This window comes from Jaculus jaculus, chromosome 2 (genome assembly GCF_020740685.1).
Source record: "Jaculus jaculus isolate mJacJac1 chromosome 2, mJacJac1.mat.Y.cur, whole genome shotgun sequence".
NCBI lineage: Eukaryota > Metazoa > Chordata > Mammalia > Rodentia > Dipodidae > Jaculus > Jaculus jaculus.
The window spans coordinates 32,524,751-32,538,036 of NC_059103.1; positions in this window are offsets into that span (position 1 = coordinate 32,524,751).

Below are 13,286 nucleotides of genomic sequence, written 5' to 3' on the forward strand. Positions count from 1 at the left end.
TCCCAGCATGGCAGAGGTTTCTTGCATCTCAGGGCAGTCGTTACAAGGGGGAGGTAGAGTTACGGTGACTGGACCCCTGAAGGTACAAAGGGCAGGAAAGTTTGCACTTGGTAGAAATCAAAGATGACCTGATTTCTTTCTTTCTTTCTTTCTTTTTTTTTTTTCTGGTCTTTTGAGATAGGGTCTCACTCTGTAGCTGAGGCTGACCTGGAATTCACTGTGTAGTTTCAAGGTGGCTTTGAGCTCATGGTGATCCTCCTACCTCTGCCTCCTGTGTGCTGGGGTTAAAGGCATGAGTCACCATGCCCAGCTTGATCTGATTTCTTATCTCTTGCCTAGTTCCAGAGACTGTTTTTCCACAAACAACCAAGACCCCTCCTGGGAAGGAGGTCTTTCATTTAAACATTGTGGTTGGTCAAGTTCAGCTCCTGGAACTTGTGCCAGGGCTAGCCTCTTCCTGAGACAGCCCCTATCTCTAACCAACCAGCTGAACCTCGGCTTCACCTGAGCCAGAAGACAGCCCACCTCCACTAAAAGGTTATACATAACTTTGCAAGGGGTGGGCAGGCTCTCTGATCACTTGGGAACTTCCAGCTGTGGGTGAGGTTTTCCTCAGCTGGCCCAGCCAAGAGGGACCCCTAGTCCTTACTGTCCACATGGGTTCTTTTTTCCTTTTCAAAATTTTTTTTATTAACAACTTCCATGATTATATAAAAAATATCCCATGGTAATACTCTCCCCCCCCCCAACTTTCCCCTTTGAAACTCCATTCTCCATCATATCCCCTCTCCATTTAAATCAGTCTCCTTTATTTTGATGTCATGATCTTTTCTTCCTATTATGATGGTCTTGTAGTGTCAGGCACTGTGAGGTCATAGATATCCAGGCCATTTTGTGTCTAAGGGGAGCACGTTGTAAGGAGTCCTACCCTTCCTTTGGCTCTTATGTTCTTTCCACCATCTCTTCTGCAATGGACCCTGAGACATGAAAGGTGTGATAGAGATATTGCAGTATTGAGCACTCTTGTCATCATACCAAGCTCACTGCCATCTGAAAAGAGAAGGTTCTCTACCAGAAGTGAGAGTAGCATTAATATAAGGGTATGGACATTAAGAGAAGTGCTTACTGGGCAGTTTGATAAGCATAGTATATACATTTAGCCAGACGGCAGCAGACGTTATACCCCTAGTGCTCATGACTACCCCTGTTTTAAATTTTCAGTATCAGAGATATATTCCCTCCCATGGAGTGGCCCTCCAGTCCACTTAGAGGGCAGTTGGTTTCCATTGTGACAGATGTGCCACTATTGCATCCCTTGGCTCATTTGTCCACATGGGTTCTTTATCCCCTGCAGCTCCCCACATGGCAGGAGCTCCTTGAACTTTCTTTTTAATTTTCTTTCCATGCTTTTATCCAGGCCCTCCACGTGGGATCTCTAGCCACATGAGTGCCTGGCTCTACATCCCTCCACTATAATAATTTAATAATTATCCTTCTCAGTTTTCTTTTTTATTCAATTCTTTGACTAAAATTAGAAATGAACCTAGGGTTTGGGGTGCAAAGACCTTCCTGGACCTTTAGCACCCTGTTAAAGTTAGCTCCATCTGTGATGGAGAAGGTAAGAGGGACAGGCTCTGCATAGCTTGTGAGAGGGCAGAAGGAAGAGTTAAGGAGTTTGTCAACAGCTAAGATGTTGAAACATCAGGTACTGAGGGAGACAAGCATTCAAAAGCAAGAGAGAGCTCAGTGTGAGGGAGATGAGGCAGAGGGGTGTCAACATACCTAGGGAGAACATTCTGAGATCAAGGAAAGCGTGGGATCATGGGAAATCTTGAGTTTATGGGGACCAGTTGAAGTAGAGGTGTCCTTATCTCCTGATGAGATAGTGATGGTGTCTTGAGTTGCTTGAGCTGTGATATATGGATCCAGTTGGCAATGCCTTGCAGCTTTGCAGCCATAGGGGTGGTGAGGATGACTAAATGAGGGCCAGTCAGACGTGGTGTGAGGCTCTATGAGTGAGATTGTTTGAGGTATGCCTGGTCACTAGGGTTAAGACAGAGGGTGATGGGTCCCTTTGAAGGTTGAGGTAGGAACAATCAGCAAGCATATTGTAGGAGACAAGCGTGAAAGCTGGCAAGTGCTCATGGAGCAGGGTGTTTTGTAAAGTAGGAAGGTTCCCTAGTGAGACAGGGCGTCCATTTGTAAGTTCGAATGGGCTGAGGAAAGAGGGAGCACATGGGGCAGACTGGATTTGGGTAAGAGCTGGTGGGAGCAGGCTCGTTCAGGGTAGATGAAGCTCACAAGTTAGCTCTGAGAAGTGGGTACTGAGAAGGGCACTGGCCCACTCTGCCTTACCCGAGCACTGGGGCCTGCATGGAATGTTGGCACTTCCAGTGCACTCCTAGGGAACCTGGACACCTGCTAGTCACCTTAGAGATGAAAGCCAGTCCACTGTCTGACTGAATAGTAAGGGGAAGACTGAAGTGAGGTGGAATGGACTCGAGACTGTGATAGGCAACCATGCTTGCAGGCTCCCCTGTTGTTGGGAAGGCTTCTACCCATCCCAAGAAGGTATCTACCATAGTGAGAAGATATTTAGTCTTTTTGTGAGGGGTCATGTGGGGTGAAGTCTATTTGCCAGTCAACCCCAGGAAGAGAGCCTCAGTGTTGAGGTTTTTAGGATGGGGTCAGGCCCCACCTTGTGGGGAGGCCTTAGTGCAAAGAGAGCAAGGTGTAGGGGTTTGATTCAGGTGTCCCCCATAAACTTAGGTGTTCTGAATGCTAGGTTTCCAGCTGATGAAGATTTGGGAATTAATATCTCGGAGGCAGTGTATTGTTGAGGGCGGGCTTGTGGGTATTATAGCCAGTGTCCCTGTTGCAGTCAGGTCCACATTGCTGGTAGAAATCGCACAACCAAGAGCAGCTTGTGGAAAAAAAGAGGTTTATTTTAGCTTTCAGGCTCAAGGGAGAAGCTCCATGAGGGCAGGGAAAATGATGACATGAGCAGAGGGTGGACATCAGCCCCTGGCCAACATCACGTGGACAATAGCAACAGGAGAGTATGCCAAACACTAGCAAGGGGACACTGGTTATAACACTCACAAGCCGGCCCCAACAATACATTCTCTCCAGGAGGTGTTAACTCTCAAATCTCTATCAGCTGGGAACCTAGCAAATAAGTTTATGGGGGACACCTGAATCAAACCATCACAGGCCCCTTTCCAGTGTTTGGCATTTTCTCTTGTTTCTGTTGTTATGTTGGCCAGAGGGTGGTGTCCAACCACTGTTTATCCATTGTTTTGCCTGTCATCACAGAGCTTCCCTCTCTAGTCTGTAAGCCAAAATAAACCTCTTTTTCCCCACAAGCTGCTCTTGGTTAGGTGATTTCTACCAGCAATGCAAACCTGACTGTAACAATGGGGGTCACCTGAATCAAACCACCACATTCCGCCCCTGTCCCCCATAAACTGATAACCATCCATGATGTAAAATGCAATGCATTCAGTTAAACTTAAATCCCCATAGTAGCCAGGTGTGGTGGCGCACACCTTTAATCCCAGCATTTGGGAGGCAGAGGTAGGAGGATTGCTGTGAGTTCGAGGCCACCCTGAGACTCCTTAATGAATTCCAGGTCAGCCTGGGCTACAGTGAGACCCTACCTCAAAACAACAACAAAAAATCCCCATAGTTTTTATCAATCCTAATGAGGTTCAAACATCCCCATTATCCAAGATCTTTTTTTTTTTTAAATATTTTTATTTATTTGATGGGGAGAGAGAGAATGGGTGCATCAGGGCCTCCAGATACTGTGAACGAACTCCAGATGCATGTGTCCCCTTGTGCATTTGGATAACATGGGTCCTGGGGAATTGAACCTGGGTTCTTTGGCTTTGCAGGCAAATGCCTTAACCTCTAAGCCATACCTCCAGCCCTATCCAAGATCTTTTTTTTTTAAAATTATTTATTTATTTATTTGAGAGCGACAGACACAGAGAGAAAGGCAGATAGAGGGAGAGAGAGAATGGGCGCGCCAGGGCCTCTGCAAATGAACTCCAGATGCGTGCACCCCCTTGTGCATCTGTCTAACATGGGACCTGGGGAACCGAGCCTCGAACTGGGGTCCTTAGGCTTCTCAGGCAAGCGCTTAACCGCTAAGCCATCTCTCCCGCCCCCTATCCAAGATCTTTTAACTAAGCCACAATACCAAAATACCCATAAGAGGATCACTAATAATTGGGGTTCCCTTTGCTGAGATAAAACCTCTTTCCTTCCAGATGATACCATGGTAGTGGAAAATATGCAAGGTGTGTTTAGAACCAGTATATATATTAACTGTCTTTCCTTGGGCTGAACTCAGAGCTCTGCTGAAGGCAACAAGCTCAGCTTTCTGGAATGTACTTTCCTTAGGCCACAGGCCAGTCTCTATTATCTGATCATCTCAAACAATAGCATATCCTGCTATTTGGGACCGCTGTGTGTGTGTTGGGGGGGGGTAGAAGAACTTCCACCTATATACAATGTTGGTCAGGATCGGGGAAGGGACAGTGAAATTCTGGGGTGGTGGTAAGCAAGCTCTTGTAAAATCTCTAGTCAGGAGTGTGTAAGTAGTTTATGTAATAGTAGAAGGGTAGGTGGGCTAGCAGGGGTGAGGGGCAGAAGTCTAAAGTAATGTTTGGATTGTCTAGAAAGGTAATATGAAAATGTTGAAGTTGGGTGGAGTTAAGATTGACTGGCAGGCATTAGAGAGGAGGACCTTGAGCCTATGAGGTAACAGAACTGTGAGCTTTTTGCCAAAGGTGAGTTTTTGCACTTCCTGGGCCAAGAGTGGTACTGAGGCTAGGGTAAGTAGGCAGCACTGTCAGCCCAAGACAGAGGTTTCTAATTGTTTGGAGGTGTAGGTTCTAATATGTCCCAGAACTCCCAGTCCTATTCTTCCCTTTTCAGTGCTATAGAGAAGAACTGTCTGTTGGAGATCAGGAAGAGCCAGGACTGGTGCTGACAGGAGAGCATCTTGTAGGCAGCATCTATCTTGGTCTTTGGATCCAGGGGTTCATGCACGTCCCCTTAGCTTTGTCATAGACAGGTTTTGCCAGGAGGGAAAAATTGGCAACACATGTTCTGAAAAACCCAGAGAAACCAAGAAAAGATAGGATTTCTTCCTTGGAGGTAGGAGGGGAGAGAGAGCGAAGATACTGTTTGCAGTGTAGGGTTAGTTGTCCTGGGGTGGGAGTAAGGAGGAAACCAAGCTACTTATCTTGGGTTAGAGAGAGTTGAGCCTTACTTGGGGAGACTCTGTAACCCCTGGAGCCTAGAAAGTAGAGACATTTGTTCATGTGTCATCTGGGGTCCGGAAGAGAGGGTGAGCAGAGCAGAAGGTCATCCACGTACTGTAAAAGTGTGCTAGGTGACAGGTTGGGACAGGTCAGTGGACACGGCTTGGCCAAACAGGTGAGGGCTGTCTCTTAACCTTGGGGAGGTCAGTCCAGGTTAGCTGGGTTGCAGTGTGGATGTCAGGGTCTTCCCAGGTGAAAGCAAAGCGATCACGGGCATCAGGGTGGAGAGGCACAGAGAAGAAGTCAAGTACTGAGAAGTGAGTGGTGGAGGAAGGAACATGGGAGAGAAGGGTGTGTGGGCAAGACAGCAGCATTGACTAAGCAGAGGTCTTGGTCTAAGCAGTAGATTCCATCATGCTTGATGAAGGCAGGATAGGGGTATGGCAGGGAGAAGAGGTAGGGCGGAGGAGGCCAGCCTGAAGGAGGTGAGAGATAATGCGTCTAAGTCCTCGACGGTGTTTGAGTGAGATTGGATATTGGGGCCAACAAGGGAACACTGTAGGATCCTTGAGTTTGATACAGACAGGTGGGTGATGAGAGAGGCCAGAGCAGGTGATGAAGTGTCCCACCCTTGGGTATCAACCTCAGAAGCAGGAAGGGGGAAGCTGGGGATCTTGATAAGGGAGGGAGCAGGGATAAAAGTAAAGATGTAGGGTGAGTGGGGGGTCAGGGAGAGTTTTGGCACAAGATAGCCTAGAAGTGGAGCAGGACGAGAGGGTATCACAAGAAAGGAGAGGGAGTGGAGTGTCCCAAATATTGCAGGGCAGAGGAGCAATAAATATGAAGGGAATGAGGTTGACCGTCTACATACAACCACTATGGAAATCTGTGAGGGAAAAGTCTGGCCAGAGTAGGATGTCAGGACAGACCATGTGGCCCCCGTATCTAATATAAATGAGACAGGTCTACCTACCATGTGGACTGGTACCCTGGGTTCCTCCATTGTGATGTGGAGAGTCTTGTTGGGGGCTGAGTTCCCAGGGCACTGTCCGTCTTCAGCCACTAGGCCAAGGAGTTCGCTGAGCAGCTGTGGGGGGCTGAGGAGAAGGGGCTGGCCTACCTTGGTGAGACAGGGAGAAACATCAACCTTCCAGTGTCCCTGGAGTCTGCAGTGAGGGCAGGGTCCTGGCAGCAGGCATGGGTTGGGGCAAGCTCTAGCACAGTGACCAGTGGTGCTATACTTGAAGCAGGGTCCCAGTGGTGATCGTTGAGGTCCTGATGTCTTCTTTTTAGGAGTACAGAGAGCCGAAGCCATGAGCTGGTATTTTTGTTTTTCTCTGGCCAGTCTATTGGTCTGTTTCTGGTCCTCTAGGCTGTTCAAAACTTTAAAGGCCATTTCAAGCAGATCTCCCTGGAGGATTTGAGAGCCCTTTTCAAGGCATTTGAATTTTTTTTACAATTATCAGGCTCAGATTGAGATAGGAAGTGGGTGTTAAGAATCAAAAAGCCTGGGCTGCCCAGAAAGCCAAGCGCCACATGTTCTCCCTCATATGGGGATCCTAGCTACAGATGACTGGGCTTCTGTGTGAGAATGAAAATACTTAGTAGCAGAGGCCAGTAAGTTGAAAAGGAGACATAAAGGGTGGAGAAAGGAAGGGAGGAGGATACCTAATAGGTTGATATTGTATATATGTAATTACAATGATTGTAATGGGGAGGTAATATGATTGAGAATGGAATTTCAAACGGGAAAGTGTGGGGGTGGGGAGGGAGGGAATTACCATGGGATATATTTTATAATCATGGAAAATGTTAATAAAAATTAAAAAAAAAATGTTGGAAACAGTCAAAAAAAAAAAAATTAAAAAAAAAAAAAAAGCCTGGGCTGGAGAGATGGCTTAGTGGTTAAGGTACTTGCCTGCAAAGCCAAAGGACCCAGGTTTGATTTCTCAGGACCCACGTAAGCCAGATGCACAAGGGGGTGCATACATCTGGAGTTCGTTTGCAGTGGCTGGAGGCCCTGGCACACCCATTCTCTCTCTCTACCTATTTCCCTTTCTCTCTCTCTCTCTCTCTCTCTCTCTCTCTCTGAAATAAAGAAAAAAAAAAGTCAGGCATGATGGTACACACCTTCAATCCCAGCACTTGGGAAGTAGAGGTAGGACAATTTCCATGAGTTAGAGGCTACCTTGAGAGGAATTACAGATCAGCCTGGGTTAGAGTGAGACCTCTTACCTTGGGAAAAAAAAAGAATCAACACACCTTCCTGGGAAGTGGGATCAGGGGAGGTGTATTGAGTAAGTGCCTTTGTCAGTCTTCCCTTGAACCCTGTTGGGTTTTCATCAAGTGCTTGAGTTATTGAGAGAAGTTTATTCAACCTAATAACCTTGTGGGAAGCTTTCTGGAGGCCCACCAAGAGGCAGACACCCATCTGGTCCTGAGCTACCCTCCTTGTTGAGGGGGGGTGTGGGTCTTGACCAGTAGGGGCAGGGACTTGGTAGTAGACGTAGAAGTAGAAGACCAGTTTGGGTCTTCCCCAGGAGCTGCCACAGTGCCCACTGGATAGGTTGAATTGGTTAGATGAATATTGTCAGTGTGGGCCTGAGCAGCCTCCCAGGTGTGTGTGAGAGTGGTAGACAGGATGACACAGATACCATGCCAGATAAGATCTTAGGCTGGAGTAGGAAGTGAAATTCTTTAGTATAGTGGGCAGGGTCAGAGAAAACAATCCTAGGTACACTTCAGTTTGAGACAGGTCAGGCATAGAAAATAGGACATGGATGCATACAGTTCCCTCTGTCCCCACAACCTCATGTAGCGGAAAAACTCCAACTGTGTGTGAGCAAGTGTGTTGAGCAGCAGGGCAGAGGAGAGGGCAGAGGTGGTGAGGAGGTCAGAAGGAGGTGGGTTAGGGGGGTTGAGGAGGAGTGGGAGGAACAGTAGGGGTTAGTTCATTGATGGTGCTGGATCAAGATCTGATGGTGGGAAGAATAAGGATAGGGTGTTGAATTTGATTTTGCTCTCAAGACCTTGGCCAGAAGAATCTGGTGAGTAGGACAAGCAGAAAAGAGAGAAGGATGGATATGTAGAGCAAATAATGCTTGAATATAGGGTATCTTGGACCACTTGCCTATGTGGTGGCAGAAGTTAATTAAATCAGTAAGAATTTTGAAATCGAAAGTACCATTTTTGGGCCATATAGACCTGTTGTCCAATTTATATTGTGGCTAAGTTGTATTGCAGTAAAAAATTAGGCAGCAAGGTTTAATATCCTGAAATCTCAGTGGTTTAAATTCTTAATGAGACAAGCCAGGGGTGTGATGAGGATGATTTAGAGATCTTGTTTCCCATCACAGGTGAGAAGGAGAGGGTGCTGACACCAAGAGGAGATGAGAAAGAGGAGAGTGAAGATGGAAGGAAAAAGCAGAGAAGGAAGGAGGAAAGTGTCCCAAAGCTGGCAAACCAAGCTGAATGGTGCCCTACAGGTCTCTGTAGTCTGGAGAGAGACCCAAGGTGGTGAGAATGAGTCTCAAGACCTGGGGTGCCCAGAAGCAGACAGGGGGGTACATGTCAGCACGGCTTAGACGAGAAGAGGATAAACCTGAAGACAGGCCAACCTGTGAGGAGCACTTACTGAAAAAGAGGGAGGAGACGAAGAAGGGAAGAAGAGCAAGGCAGAATCATGGTGAATGGGCACCAGGCAGACAGTCTGAGGCCTTCAGAGGGTCAGTGGCAGTTCAGTGGTCTACTCGGAGAAAGGAGAGGTCTAGCCACTGGAGAGGGCAACCAGGAGCCTCCTCAGTCACAGCACCAGATGTAAGGTTCATGAACGACCAGAACAGGCAAGACCACTCTGAAGCTAAGTAGAAGTTCTATTTGGGAAAGGCATGTGCTGCTAGGTTTTATAAGGCCTTCCTTTCTGCTGGGAGGGAATGAGGGGCTCATTTGTGATGTTGGGGAGTTTCTTCAGGGGAATTTTTCTGTTAATCAATGAGACTATGGTCAGGCAGTTAGGGTGTATCATCAAAGCAGGTTAGGTAGCTCTTGAGATAAGGATAACAGAAACTGGCCTATGGGCAAGGGGAAACAATGGGTCAGGTGGTTTTGAGAAATGGAGTCAACTTGGGTCTTTTATTTTCCCATAAGGCTGCTTCTTATTGCCATTTTGTCATCCTCAGTGACTCCGTATTAGGACCTGGTCTGATCTAACACACACATACATAGAAAAATCTCCAAAGAAGTCATTGGAGCCAGTTATCAAAGGGTGCTGAGGCTAGTCCAGTGTGCTACCTGTTTCAGAGGTGCCTCTTACCATTTACGTGGATGTGGGTGACTGCACATGAAAAGGTCAGAGGACAGCTTCCAGGTGTCTGTGTTTCTTTAGCACTGCAAAGAAACTGAAGACTGCAAAGTAATGTCAGACTAGCAGGCCCTCAGCTTCCGATTCTCCTGTTGCCATATGTGCACTGGGATCACAGTTCTGCATCCAGCTGAAGAGCATCCAGGTTGGCCGACTTTGCAAACCTTTGGTAAGCAAGCACCTTTAACCAGTGAGCCATCCCTCCAGGCCCACATGTGCTTTTTTATTTTTTATATTTATTTATTGGCCTTTTCAAGGCAGGGTCTTTGGCACAGGCTGACCTGGAGCTCACTCTGTAGTCCCAGGATGGCCTCGAACTCACAGTAATCCTCATACTTCTGCCTCCCAAGTGTTGGGATTAAAGGTGTCCACCACCATGCCCAGCCCAGCTGTGGCTCTTATACAGAAGGGGACGAAACTCTGGAAAAAGATGCATTTTCTCTTATAGCACCCAGCCTTGTCTAGCTGGTTGTGCCTAGATATACCAATGCCATCCCATCTGTATCAGAATTCTCAGGAAACAGTGGGACCTATCACTGCCACATGGACTGTCAAAGAAATGAGTCAGAACCTGTTCCTCACACTGAACTACCTCAGCCAGACCTAGGACAGGAAGCAATCCTGTTTCTAAAAGGTACTACCAAATTATTGAGATAACTCTTAGCACCTGGAAGGTGGAGGCTGGAGGATTAAAAGTTCAAGGTCATCCTGGGCTACATTGTTTGTTTAAGGCCAGTCTGGACTACATGAGACCTTGTCCAAACAATGAAAAAAACAAAACCACCACCACCAACAAAAACAACCAGAGCTACTCTGGGGGTAGAATGCATGTGAGCACAGAGTGAGGTTTGGAAGTTTCTGACCTGCAGTGGGCCTATTCCTTGTCTGTGTGAAACCACTGGGCAGCAGGGAGGAAACCAAGCCCTTCCTGGAAAGTACAGCAGAGGGCAGGGGCAAAAATGCCAAGTCAGCATAAGCCTGGAAGGTCTCCTTATTCTCTACCAACCTGTGCCCATTCTTGTCTCATCCCCAACTTCAGAAATGGCCTTTTACCCTCACAAGGGTTCCAACCTGAACAGGGAGTCACCCTTCCCCCTGCTGTATTCCTCCAATGCAAGTCCAATTGGCATAAGTCCAATGTCTCTGTCCAGCCCCAGTCATGTAGCCTAGCCAGGTTCCTAAGTAGGCTTTGGATTCCTGATCCTCCTGCCTCAGTCTCCCAAGTGCTGGGATGACACGTGTATGCCACCAAGCCAGAATTTTCTGCCACTGGACTTTCACACTTGTAGTGCTCTGTGCTCCGTGTTCTTCTCCCCATGTTGGTGTGGCTCCCTCATTTCCTGTGTCTTGCTCAATGTCCCATAAGTCTTCCGAGGATACTCTTTAAAAAAAAAAAGTAACTGTCACAAAATCCCTGCTTTTTCACCTTCACAAATAAAACTGTGCATACATTTATTTTGCCTTATTATTATATTTGAGACAATGGGTGCGCCAGGGCTCTAGCTACTGCAAACGAACTCCAGATGCATGTGCCACCATATGCATCTTGCTTACCTGGTACTGGGGAATCAAACTTGGGCCCTAGGTTTTTGCAGGCAAATGTTTTAACCATTAAGTCATCTCTCCAGCAGGGATTTTTTTTTGTGCTCAAAGTCTTTTTATTCTAGGTGAACAAAGCAAACATACTCTGCAGGCAGAACACCCCTCCCACCTCCCCCAACTCAATGTGTTTTCATTAATATAAATTGTTTGCTGTAGGCAAATTAATTCTAGAAATGGTTCTTAGACACGGCAAATCGTTCTTGTAAAGCAAGAGATGCGTGAGAGCCCACTGCATTTTCCCTATGCACCAGGGCTTGGGTAAATTTACTAATGTTGATCCTGATAATCAATGCTTATCACAATGGCCAAAAAGCTGATGAGAACAGCTGCGTTCCAGTTGTGAGTTACAAACCCCCAAGGAATGAGAAAATGACATGGCGAACAAAGCTTTGAAATGGGCGTATTTTTAGAACATATTAAAACTTGCCTCTGCTGAGGGTTTCCATTGCCTTTCAGCTTGATCTCAATGAGGCGTGGCAGTCCTGGTGGACAGGCGTGGCCCCGTTGCACAAATGACAAAGTGAGGGCCACAGAGGTTAAGTGAGTGTGTCGAGGTTGCCTATCTGGTAATCAACGGAGCTTTAACTGAAATTTAAATCTCCACCTGCCACAACATGGCTCCTAAAAGGCAGGGTTTTGGCTCTCACTGGAGTTATTTTTGCCTTCTCTGAGCACCATCTGCATTTATTTAGTATTTTTTTTTTTTTATAAATCAACTGTACATTACCATACTTGGTTGGCTGGTCCCATCTGTAGCAATGATATCTGTGAAATCAGGATCTTGATAGGATAAAAATTAGAATACTCACACACATGCATATTTAATGTTTGTCTATGCATACCCCACTCGAGGAAGTGCCTTACCAGGAAGAAACCTCAGAACGTCCGAGTTCTTCCTTCCGTTAAGGACGATTCCCACCAGTACCTGCCAGACCCGCTTGTTCCTCCCACACTGGCCTCCCAGGGCTCTGCAGCACATCTCCCTTCACAACTATGTCCATGTTGTGGTCTAGAGAAGGAGAAAGAGGTTGAGACCAGAAATGGACTGAGCCCTGGTTGAGACCTATGGAGATGTAGAGGGTGTTATAGAAAGGACTGCTGCTGCTCAGGCACTGCTGAGACCATGAAGCAGGTGTCCAATTCCTGAGCCCCAAAGACCCTCAAACACAGGCTGAATTCCAGCTGGGATTTTTAAAATTTATTTATTGTAAGTGGAGACAGAAGAGACAGATAGAATGGGTGCGCCAGGTCCTCCAGCCACTGCAAACAAACTCCAGATGCATGCACCACATTGTGCATCTGCTTTTATGTAGGGACGGGGGAATCGAACCCAGGTCATTAGGATTTGCTGGTAAGTGCCTTAACTGCTAAGCCATTTTTTTGTTTTGTTTTGTTTTTTACTTTTTAAAAATATATATATTTTATTTATTTGAGAGAGAGAGAGAATGGGCGCGCCAGGGCCTCCAGCCACTGCAAACGAACTCCAGATGTGTGCTCCCCCTTGTGCATCTGGCTTACGTGGATCTTGGGGAATCGAGCCTCGAACCTTAGGCTTCACAGGCAAGCGCTTAACCAACCGCTAAGCCATCTCTCTAGCCCTGTTTGTTTGTTTTTGTTTTTGAAGGTAGGTAGGTAGCTCAGGCTGACCTGGATTTCACTATCCCCTGGAACTCATGGCAATCCTCCTACCTCTGCCAGGATAAAAGGCATGCGCCACCACATCTGGCTGCTTTTTTTGGTTTTTCCAGGTAGGGTCTCTCTAGCTCAGACTGACCTGGAATTCACTAGGTAGTCTCAAGGCTGGCCTCGAACTCACAGTGATCCTGTTAGCTCTGCCTCCCTGGTGCTGTGGTTAAAGGCGAGCGCCGGCTTGTTTTTGTCCGTATGGCCCCTTTCCAGATGAGCCCTCCACGCTGGGACGGTCTGTTCCGCCCGGCGCCTAAACGCAGCCTCGCGGAAAGACCTGGACTCCCCGGGCTGCAAACGGGACTCGCGCCGCCAGGGGGCGCCCGCTGCCCACGCGCCTGGGGCGGGCGCTGCGCGCCGAGGAC